This window comes from Vigna unguiculata, chromosome 4, assembly GCF_004118075.2.
Source record: "Vigna unguiculata cultivar IT97K-499-35 chromosome 4, ASM411807v1, whole genome shotgun sequence".
NCBI classification, from domain to species: Eukaryota; Viridiplantae; Streptophyta; class Magnoliopsida; order Fabales; family Fabaceae; genus Vigna; species Vigna unguiculata.
In genome coordinates, this window is record NC_040282.1 from 10,558,174 (window position 1) to 10,568,864 (window position 10,691).

General features: G+C 33.0%; 1 pseudogene; it reads left to right on the forward strand.

The window, feature by feature from the left end:
* The first annotated feature begins 240 nt into the window (after positions 1 to 240).
* Positions 241 to 8,717, forward strand: LOC114180478 (annotated as a pseudogene).
* Positions 8,718 to 10,691: the final 1,974 nt, after the last annotated feature.

The following is a 10,691-nucleotide window of genomic DNA, read 5'->3' on the forward strand; positions in this document are numbered from 1 at the left end:
TCAATAAAAGTTTAAAGGAAAAAACTAATTACTTGTTTAAAAATTTAAAAGCTAATTTATTAAATAAGTTTAATAATTAATTAATATTAATTTAAGGCAATAAAACTAATGTCTATGATGATTTTGTATTAAACGGTTATAATGGGTGGTTGTGGTTAACAAATACAAAGGTATGGTTGTGAGTGGTTTTGTTTAGATAAATTGATTCAATCAGATTGTTATTATTCAAAAGGAACTGCAATGGCGAATGATAAGATCTTGGTATTAGAAGGTGAGAAGAGCGAGATGTTGAGCTTGGTGAAGAAGACTTTCTATTCTAACAAAGGAATATTTCTCCGTGAACTTATCAATGCTTCTAATGTAAGTTATCTTTCAAATTTGATTTTCTATCTGTAAATTTTTTGTAATTGTTATTGATTAACGTATGTATGCACAGGCTTTGGATGAAATCCAATTTGAGAGGCTCACGAAAAAAAAATTTAAATAATGATGAACTAACTGTTAGATTAATCCTTCACAAGGTTAACAAAACACTTTCTATCATCGACAATGGTATTGGCATGACCAAAGCAGGTAGGAAGGTGGTGATATTCCACTTTCATTTGCATTCCATTGTCATTAATTGTATTCACGTGTGTGTGTTTGTCTTAGATTTGGTTGATAAATTGGGTGTTGGCTTCTACTCTACTTACTTGGTTGCTCATAAGGTTATCCTCACCTCCAAGCATAATGACCATGACCAATATATTTGGAACTCTCAACCTAGTTCCTCTTTCTTTTTAACCAAGGAAATTAATGACCAACAACTCCCTAGGGGAACTAAAATCACCCTCTTCCTCAAGGACGATCAAGTACACAAATTAAGTCATTCCATATTTTACATTGTTTCTTTTGTTCAATTTAAGCCATTCCCATACTTTATGTTATATCTTTTGTTCACTTATTATTGTCAATTGTCAATAGGTGGAGTACTTGGAAGAGACCACCATCAAGAATCTCATTAGCAAAGACTGTCAACAAATTACCCATCCTATTTACCTTTGGAGCGAGAACACTAAAGACCATTGGAAACTCATTAACATTTGGTTGCATGACCAAGAGATGCACGATAACTTTGTCTCTCCAAATCTTGGAAAACACTTACCAGATCATCTTACATTCAACATTCTTTCCAAATTGTCATTGAAATCTCTTAAAAGATTTGGATGTATACGCAAATCATGGGCTCTCTTGTTGGAAAATCCTAATTTCATGAACCTCTTTTGCATTAATTTCATATCTAACCAAAATTCTTACTTTGATGATACCTCGCTCCTACTATGCCTCGGTCCATTTTACGACCAGATTAATTATAAGTCTTCCTTATATTCACTTTTTGGTGAGAATTTTCAAAATTTGGAAATATTAAATTGGCCAAATCCACTCATAGAAGGTCACGATGATGGATGTTATATTTTGGGTTCTTCTAGTATTAATGGAATTATTTGCCTCTACCTAGAAAGCACAGGAATTGTGTATTTATGGAATCCTTCTACCAATGAATGTAAGGTCACTCCACCCAGCCCAGTTGAGGATGTACCATATTATATCGACATTATGGTTAAATATGAAGGTTTTGGGTATGATTGTGCTAGAGATGATTATAAGGTGATTAGATATGTATGTTATTTTGAAGTCAATAACTTGGAGGGGATTCATCATCGAGAATGGGATTTTGAATATTTTTGGGAGATTTATAGCCTAAGAAGTAATTCTTGGAGGAAACTTAATATCGAATTTCTTAATTGCCAAGGTATTAATAGTAGATTCTACTTAAAGGGAATGTGTCATTGGTTGTGTGACAATACAAATGAAGGATATTTGGTATCATTTGACATAAGCAATGAGGTATGTTATACAACCCTCACACCCTTAGATATACCCACAGAAATATACAATGATTTTAATTTGTATTTGGTGGTGAGACACTTATTTCTCTTAAATGGGTCAATTTCTTTAATGTCAAATTATTAAGATACAACTATATTTTACGTATCAATTTTGGTTGAAGTTGGTAAGAAGGAAACATGGACTAAACTCTTTACTATTGGACCTTTAACTTCACTTTCGTTTCCCATTGGAACAAGTAATATGGGAAATATACTCTTCCAAACAAATGATGGTGAACTAGCTTGGTTTGACTTAAGAACCAACCTGATTAAGAAGCTTGGTGTCAAGGTACATAAACGCAATTGCCAAATAATACTTTATAAGAAAAGTCTTTCCAATTGAAGGATAAATACTTAGTGTCTTTTGTTGTTTTCACCTAAGTGACTTATGACTACTTATATTAGAGTTTTCTCTTACAAATATCCAAAGTGGCTCGTTAATTTCTCATTGTAGTTCTCTCAGTTTATGCTTCCCTTTGTGGCTAAGTGGAAACTATAAATAGAATAAAACCAATCATTGTAATGGATTTTTGTATCATAATTACTTGACGTTATTTGTGAATATAGTAAACTATCCTATGATAGTGGTAAATTATTAACAATGTTACAAATTGTTTTGTATTTAAATTTTAATTATTTATTCGAATTTACCTACAAGTATGTGCTAATGTTTCTTCTTAAATTTTAGGAAAAAGTTGTGTGTTTAATGTGTGTGAACCATTGACTTGAATTAATTTTAAATCTCATGTTGATTTTTTAAATATGGATTGAAGTTTGTTTTGTTTAAAATACTTTAAGTGAGTTAGTTAGTGCTATATTAGAATACATATAAATTGTCTATTTAAATTAACCTACTTCTTATTTTGATATTACTATATTTGTTTATTTTCTTACTTTAAGAATCCAAAAACTTATTTATTAAAATTAATGAAAGTAATCAAATGTTAATGGATAACATATTAGTTCATGTTAATAAGAAGACGTAAACATTTTTCTACCTCATCCACTTTATCATCAAGTGAAATCTATAACTTCTAAAAATGAAGTTAGATAATTTGAACTGATAAAAAATTTAAATTCTATTTGAAATGAATGGAATCATAAAAGAAAATATTTTATGGAATTAAACATGATTTAAATTAGGATATTATTTGATTTCACTATATTTAATTTAATTTTGGGGATATCCAACACAATGTGGTTTATATTATTTTTTATTGAGAATTATAAATGTGTTTTTTGTATTACTCGTAATAAAATGCATTACAAAAATAAGTGAACAACTAAATATTAGATATAACAATAAACATATATTAATTTCTTAAAAGAAAAAGAAAACTGATAAAGTAATATCTATTTAATGTGAAATTGATTATTAAAATTACAATTTAATAATAAAATTATCTCATGAAACTTACGTGACATGTTTATAAAGTTAGGTAATTAATTAATTTTTAAATCTTTTCAAAGAATAAACTAACATAATACAAGTGTTCTTCTCGCAAAATGAATACAAATATCTAAGGTTGAAAAGACGTTGTTTTAACTTTTCTGAAGATTGATCACCAACTTAAATGAAGACCATCAAGAGGAAATCTATTTGTAGAAAATTCTCCAACACTAAAAAAAGTATGGACAAAAGAAATTATTATTATATTATTGAGTACGAGAATCAAATGAGTGCTTCTTTTGGTATATATAGGTTCTTTTTAGCCTATACTGAAGTAATCATGATATATTTCAAATAAATTAGAGATATAATTGTTCAATGAATGTTTTTAGTTCAATTAATTATTAGCATATGTGTATACATAAATATTTGAGTTATACAGAATAATTGTTCAACTTAGATGAAGATCATCAAGGGGAAATCTACTTGTAGAAAAATCTCTAACACTAAAAATATTATGGGCAAAATAAATTATAATTATATTACTGAGTACGAGAATAAAGTGACACTAGTGCAGATTTGACATTTTACTTCGCCTTATAGGCCTCGGTTACAGCTGAACCGAAGCCTATAAGGAGGCGGTGGCATTTTTGCAATTTCGTCAGGCTTTTGGCCTCGGGTCTTTAAGGACCGAGGCAATAAAGGGGGCTTTAGGCCTCGGTTACAAATGAACCGAAGCATATAAGGCAGTCCAATTTTCAAATTTTCAAAAATGCCACCAGCATCAGGCGTTTGGCCTCGGTTCCTTAAAAACCGAGGCAGTAAAGGGCGCTTTTGGCCTCGGTTATTAATTGAACCGAGGCCATAAAGTCAGCATCAGGCTTTTGGCCTCGGTTCTTTAAGGACCGAGGCAGTAAAGGGGGCTTTTGGCCTCGGTTATTAATTGAACCGAGGCCATAAAGTCTGTTAAAATTCCCAATTCGCGAACCCTAACTACTATTCATCGTCTCCCAAACTCTCTTCTCTCTGCGCGAATTTCTTCGCTCTACCACCACCATCACGCTCCGCCTCCGTCGCCGACCAGCATCTGCCATCAATAGTCGTGCGTCGTCGCCTCCGTCGCGCTGTCCAGGTTCACCGATTGCAAATCACCTCCCGATGCGGGTCAGTTCGAAAACTTTGCGCGAACTTCGCTGCCACCACCACCACCGCAGCTGCACCATTCACGGACCTCACAATGCATTGTGTTCTCTGCAACAGAACCAGTGACAACCATGGCAACACCTCGCACCACCGTGACCTGCCATCAGGACCTGCAATGAAACCAGCGCATCCTCACACAACACCACCATGGGAGCGCGAGTCATCTTCACCAGACGTGCAATTTCGCACCACACAGATCCATGCGAAACAGCAGAAACCACTAGAACAGCGCGTCATCATCACCACTGCAACGGTGAGCGAGAATGAGCCAGAACAGCAGCAGAAGCCATAGCCACCACTGCGAAGACGAAACAGACGCTATGGCTTCGGTTCTTTCAGACCCGAGGCAGAAAACAGACGCTATGGCCTTAGGTGATAACCGAGGCCAAAAGGAGGTGCCTTTTGGCCTCGCCCCAATATGCCTCGATTCTAAAACCGAGGCAGAATCACGAAAGTAACCGGGGCCAAAAGCCCTCACTGCACTAGTGTGAGTATTTCTTTTGGTATATACAGGTCTTTTTGAGTTTAGGCTAAAGTAATCAAGACATGTTTCAAAATAATAAGGGATATAATTATTCAATGAATATTTGTCATTCAATACGTTATTAGCATATTTATATGCTTAAATATTTGAGTCATATAGTTACACTTGATTTGATTGGATTGCATCAGTCATAAATGGGAATCTCCATATATCTTGGATGTCGGTAGGTACATTGTTGGAACAATTGGCTCTAGAAAGGGGATAAACTCTTTATCACCAGGAATTTATGCAAAAATGATTTCCCTCTCTTAATTTAGCATAGTGAAAATCAAGATTCAATTCAAGGAGAGACAACCTAATTTAGAATCAATGTGAGTGTGTGAAAATTGTAACCCGAGAAAAATAAATAATCAAATAAATAATTATTTAATATAAATGTGGTTGATGGAATATTTATGGAATTTAATGCGGGGAGCTATGATAAGTAATAGCACTATCTTAAGTGGTTTAGAGTACTTAGTTATTACAAAAGAACTTGGGTTCAAACCTTCACTTATGCGAAATAGGTTCCTTTTTGCCAAAACTCTTTTTGACATGAATGAGAAGTTTCAGAAAACCCTAGCCCATCGTAGGAAGCAGCTGGAAGGTTTGAGAAACCATATTGTAATGGTCCTTGAATGGCCATTAATCTCTCTTTTTAGTTTTCGTTTTTCTTGCCATTAGGCCTAGTTAAGGTATAATTTAAGAAACTAATTGTGAGAAAAGACTAGGTTTTGAGAATACACCTCGTGTCGGCTGCTGGGGAGAGTTCTTGAGAGCACCAGAACGTGAGAAATGAGGGCGTGGAAAGGCTTTTTTGTAAGGAATAGGAGAGGTCTCAAAGTGGAGGCAATTTCTTTGGTGCAAGAAAGAATCCTAATAGCACATCGAAGTAAGGAGTCCAGGTTTTGGGAGTGTTGATTGCATTTTATGTTTGATTATATAATTATGAATTGTATAAATGTTGGTTCATGCGTAACTTGGATTGTGTTAAGTTTTTGGGAAATTTCTAAAAACTACCTGGCGGGCCTTCAAAGCTGCCAGGCGACTCATGTTGAAATTACCAAATTTCTAGGTTTCTGCAAAGAACCCCTTGGTGGTGATGAACTATCGCCAGACGAATCATTACGATTTTGGCTGTTTTGGGGTTTTGGTTGGTGCAAGGTCACTTTGAATGTTTGAATGTGTTTTTGTTCCTTATGATACGTGATTTTTAGACTAGGTTGAGGAATTGTTTCTTTGTTGTGATGTATTGGATGCGAATTGTAGAAATTACATATAAGTACGTTAGGGTCGGGAAAAGTTGAGGAAAATTGATATTTTATGAGTAATTGAGGGGTAAATGGAAGAGGTATGATAAACTGGAGATGCTAATTACTGTAAGCATGCATAGGTGTGATTCGTGAGAAATGGCTAACTATGAAAATGACAGTGGGTATTTGGGGTTTCTAGCAGGTGCAGGAGAATCTGTGAGTTTCCTAGAAATTGATGCACCGTCTAGAAAACCAGTGTAATCTTGAGTTTTGGATGTGATGAGCGTAGGTTGGAATCTGTTGTATGAGTTCTATATCATGGTTGTCCTTAATTGAATCTTCGTATTTGAAATGGTTTAAGTGGGGAATATATGGAGATATACATCTTGATAACACTGTCATGGAGCGATCAAATTAACACTACTTAACTCTTCAACTTCAGTATTGCTAGGTTAGTAGTGAACTAACTAGATAAGGTTAAGCTAACCCTGAGTCGTATCCCAACGAATACGGAACTGATTCTCAATATTTGACTCTTATCTTATAAAAATCTATTCCTATGCAATTAAAACTATATGATGATATGCACAAATATAGAGAAGAATTTGAGAATGAAATAGCAAATTAATAAAATACTTAGAGACAATTATAATAAAACAGGCTAATTCCATTGTTTTTAAAATAGATTCATCATCAATTATCTAAAGATTATTATTAAATTAATTATTGTTGTTGATTTACAAATCAATCAATGTAAAGTCTCAATTCATTTGTTGGCATTCTCACTTTTAATCAAAGTACAATCTCAATTAAAAATGAGAATTTTTAGATTATCCACAGTAAATTCAATCAAAGTACAATCTCAATTAAAGTTTACTATGCCTAATCATGTCTATTCCTTTGTTTCCTCACCAAATAGAAAACTTAACTAATCAAAGTAAAGTATTGACTAATTTTAGTTAAAGTGATTACCTTTATTAAAAGTAAAGTCTCAAATATTGGTAAAAACTTATTTAATCATATGAAAAATTCTAAGTAAAATCAAAGTAATGTCTCAATTGAATTTATTGCACTTATGGATCATTTGGAGGTTCCTCCAATTGTTGATAATGATCAAGGTCCTAGAGGATAGGACATTAATGAAAAGGAAGATTCTATGGAGGACAATGTTGATTATCCTACTTTTGATATGAAAGAATTCCTTGGATAGTTTGTATTAAACATTGAACAATTTATTAGATGTTTTATGCTTGGCCACACTTATGAAACTATTTTAATTGTTGTGGATTCATTTTATGAATTATGTATTAGTTGTTTTTGTCATTTATATTTTTTAAATGATGCACCTATTTATGAATATATTTTTTTATCTACTCGTAACTCTTACGAGTCGAGTTACGATCCTTGAATTACGAGTTTTCATTCCACTTTCTGATCCTGTTACGATTTGGGATTTGATTTGGTGTTTAGTATGAATTTTAGCTTGGTTGCTATTCTAGTGGTAGCATCTTAGGTGGTGGATGTGAAGTAAAATTTTAGCTTTGTGCTTTTGTTATAATTGCTTCCTCCCTCTCACCTTTGAGAGATTTGATCCTACAACCTTTGAGAGTGTGTGTGCTAACCATTGTATTTTGGCATAGCTTTTTTGCTGTTTTTCTTCACTGTTTTGCAGTTGTTGGGTGTGTTTTGGTGCTCTTTGAATGTCCAAATACTTGAATGTGGTGTCTCCAAATTTGACACAATTGGTGCTCTAAGTTTTGGCCATCAACTAAGACCTTAAAATTGCCATCAGGCTCTCAGAAACTCTTATTTTGGCAGCACGATTCCACACTTTCTTTTGCTTTGTTTGCATTGTAGTTTTGTGCTTTATTTTCTTTTCATCTTTTGGTCACTTATTTGGTGGAAATTGAAGTATCTTTGTGAGCAAATTTTTTTGGTAAAATGGCCTAAAAAAATTGTGAGTTTCTAAACCTGTTTTTGGCCATTCTTTTGGCATCCATTGTGCTTGCGGGATACTTCATTTTAGCACCTACTTTGTGTTCCAAATTTTAGTTTTTTTTTCTCATTGTAATTGTGGCCTACTTAGGTGTCTTGGGGAACCATAAGGTGTTCAATTCCATCTCCTAAGTAGAACCTTTCTCACCTATAGTGAAACATTTTTAGTGGTAAGAGTGTTGAAAGTTCTAAATGCTTTCTCACCTTGCCTTAGGCCGCATAGTTTAGATTCATGTTTTCACGTTGCATAGTGGCTTGATTTGTGAGACCAAAGTCTCTAAAATTTTTCCAATTAGGGGTCCGTTTTTAGTGTTAAGAAAAAGAAAAGAGAGCAAGAGGAATATGAGAAAATTGAGAAGAAGAAAAGACAAGAACAAAAGACAAAAGATGAGAGAATTAGTATAGCCAAAGAAGAGAATGAGAGAAAAGAATTAGAAGAAAGAGAGAAAATAAGACAAGAGAGTGAGCTTGAATTACAATCACAAGTGGTAGAGTTAAAAACCGTTTCAAAAGAAAAAAAGGAACTCATTGTTAGGGATTTGGTGTACCATCCTTCACCAATTCCTTCCATGAAGAACCAATTTCCAAAGGAAGTTCTTCAATCTTTAAACTCTTCTCACTTTTTCATTAAATATTTTTTTTTTGTTTCCCTCTCAAACATTTTTGTCTTCCATCTCATTCACTTATTTCATCCTCCTCAAAATATTGTGCCAACACACAATTTGAATTTCACATTCTTTTCAAAAATCATCTAAGTCAAAGTGTAAGACACTCTTTTTGTAAATTGGGCCTATTATCAACTTCTTCCAATTTTATAAGCCCATTTTCACACATTACATATTCATGTATACTGCATGGTCTCTCTGAATTTAATCCAATTTTATTTGATGACTATTGTAGGTATATTTTTTATCCTAGTGGAACCTCAAATTTGGTTGTTGTGAGCCTTAAACAACCCTCTTTATCTGAGCACAGATCCTCTTCAAGAGGAAAGGGATGATGCGATCCCAACAAGGCTTATAGCTTGGGCCAACGCTGATGAGTGCGTAATTTTGCCCTCATTTAATGTTTAATTATGGGTATTTAATTGAATTTGCGTGCTTAAAGATTGATTTAATTAGGATTTCCTATAATTGGGTTTATTGAGCATGAGATACAAAACCATGTTAAAAATAGCTTTTTAGTTGCATAAATGTTCTTTGGATATTTTGAGGTGTGTTAGTGCAGTTGTAGGTAAGTTGAGCTCATGAAGGTGTGGAAATAAATTAATTAAAGCTTCATGACACCTTAAAGATCAATCCAAGAATAAGAAATTATAAAAAGCACAAAAATCCAAGCCAAGAAGTTTGGTTAAACCAAGAAGAGAGGAACAAAAAAAATTAGACCTTGCAGTTTTCTTTATCTTTATGATAGAAGATAATTTGGGAAAAATATATCTTTAGATATTTTATTTGATATTTTTAAATAATTATCCTATTTAATTATATCATAAAATATTAAAAGATAATAACTACCAAATCTTTTTAAATATGACAAGATCTTCTTGAATCTTTTTAGTTCCACAACAAACAAATATATCTTGAAGATATTCGATTATTTAGAAGATAATTTAAGAAGATTGCAAAGGGTTGATTTGGCTACTTTCTTAACAATATTGAAGTTGTTATAGAAAAGTAGTATTAATTTGATCGCTTGACAACAACGTTATCAAATTTGGCGCCGTTGTCGGGGAACACGGTTAGAATTTTTATCATTTTAGTTCTTACTTTTTTTTATTAGTCTTTTGATTTTATTTTTTTTTTATCACTAACATTTTTTTATCTCAATTTTTTTCCTAACATTTATTTTATTTTCTTTATTTTTTTATTTTTTTAAAAATAATTGTTGTTTGAGGATTTTTGTTGGGAAATTTGTGAAACTAGTTGGTAAACACTTTGGCTAAGGAAAGACAAGGTACTTAAGTTGTCCATTGAGATGCACCTCTCTTCCTAGAAGTCTACTCAACAAGCTTTCAACTTATTTCTTTTCATAAAACCTCTTTCAAAAATGAAAAATAAATTTTCATATGAAAATAATCAACAGTGTGATTTTCAAGTGAATTATAATTATTATCCACAACAACCACATGATCTATATGATTATCAACAAAAAATTGTCGCACCTACTTCTACACCGGATTTAAGTAGGTTAACTATACGTCAACTGAATGATCTATATTCTAGATCATCTTTTGTGGAATATGAGCACCATCATACCATGAGCAACAACCATATTCTGAGTGTCCACCTCAGCCATCATATGTTCGATTTGGTTCTCAACAACAACAACATGCACCATCACAACAAGTTGCAGCAATCAATGGACCATCCTATAAGGAAGTTGTGTTATTAATGGATGTA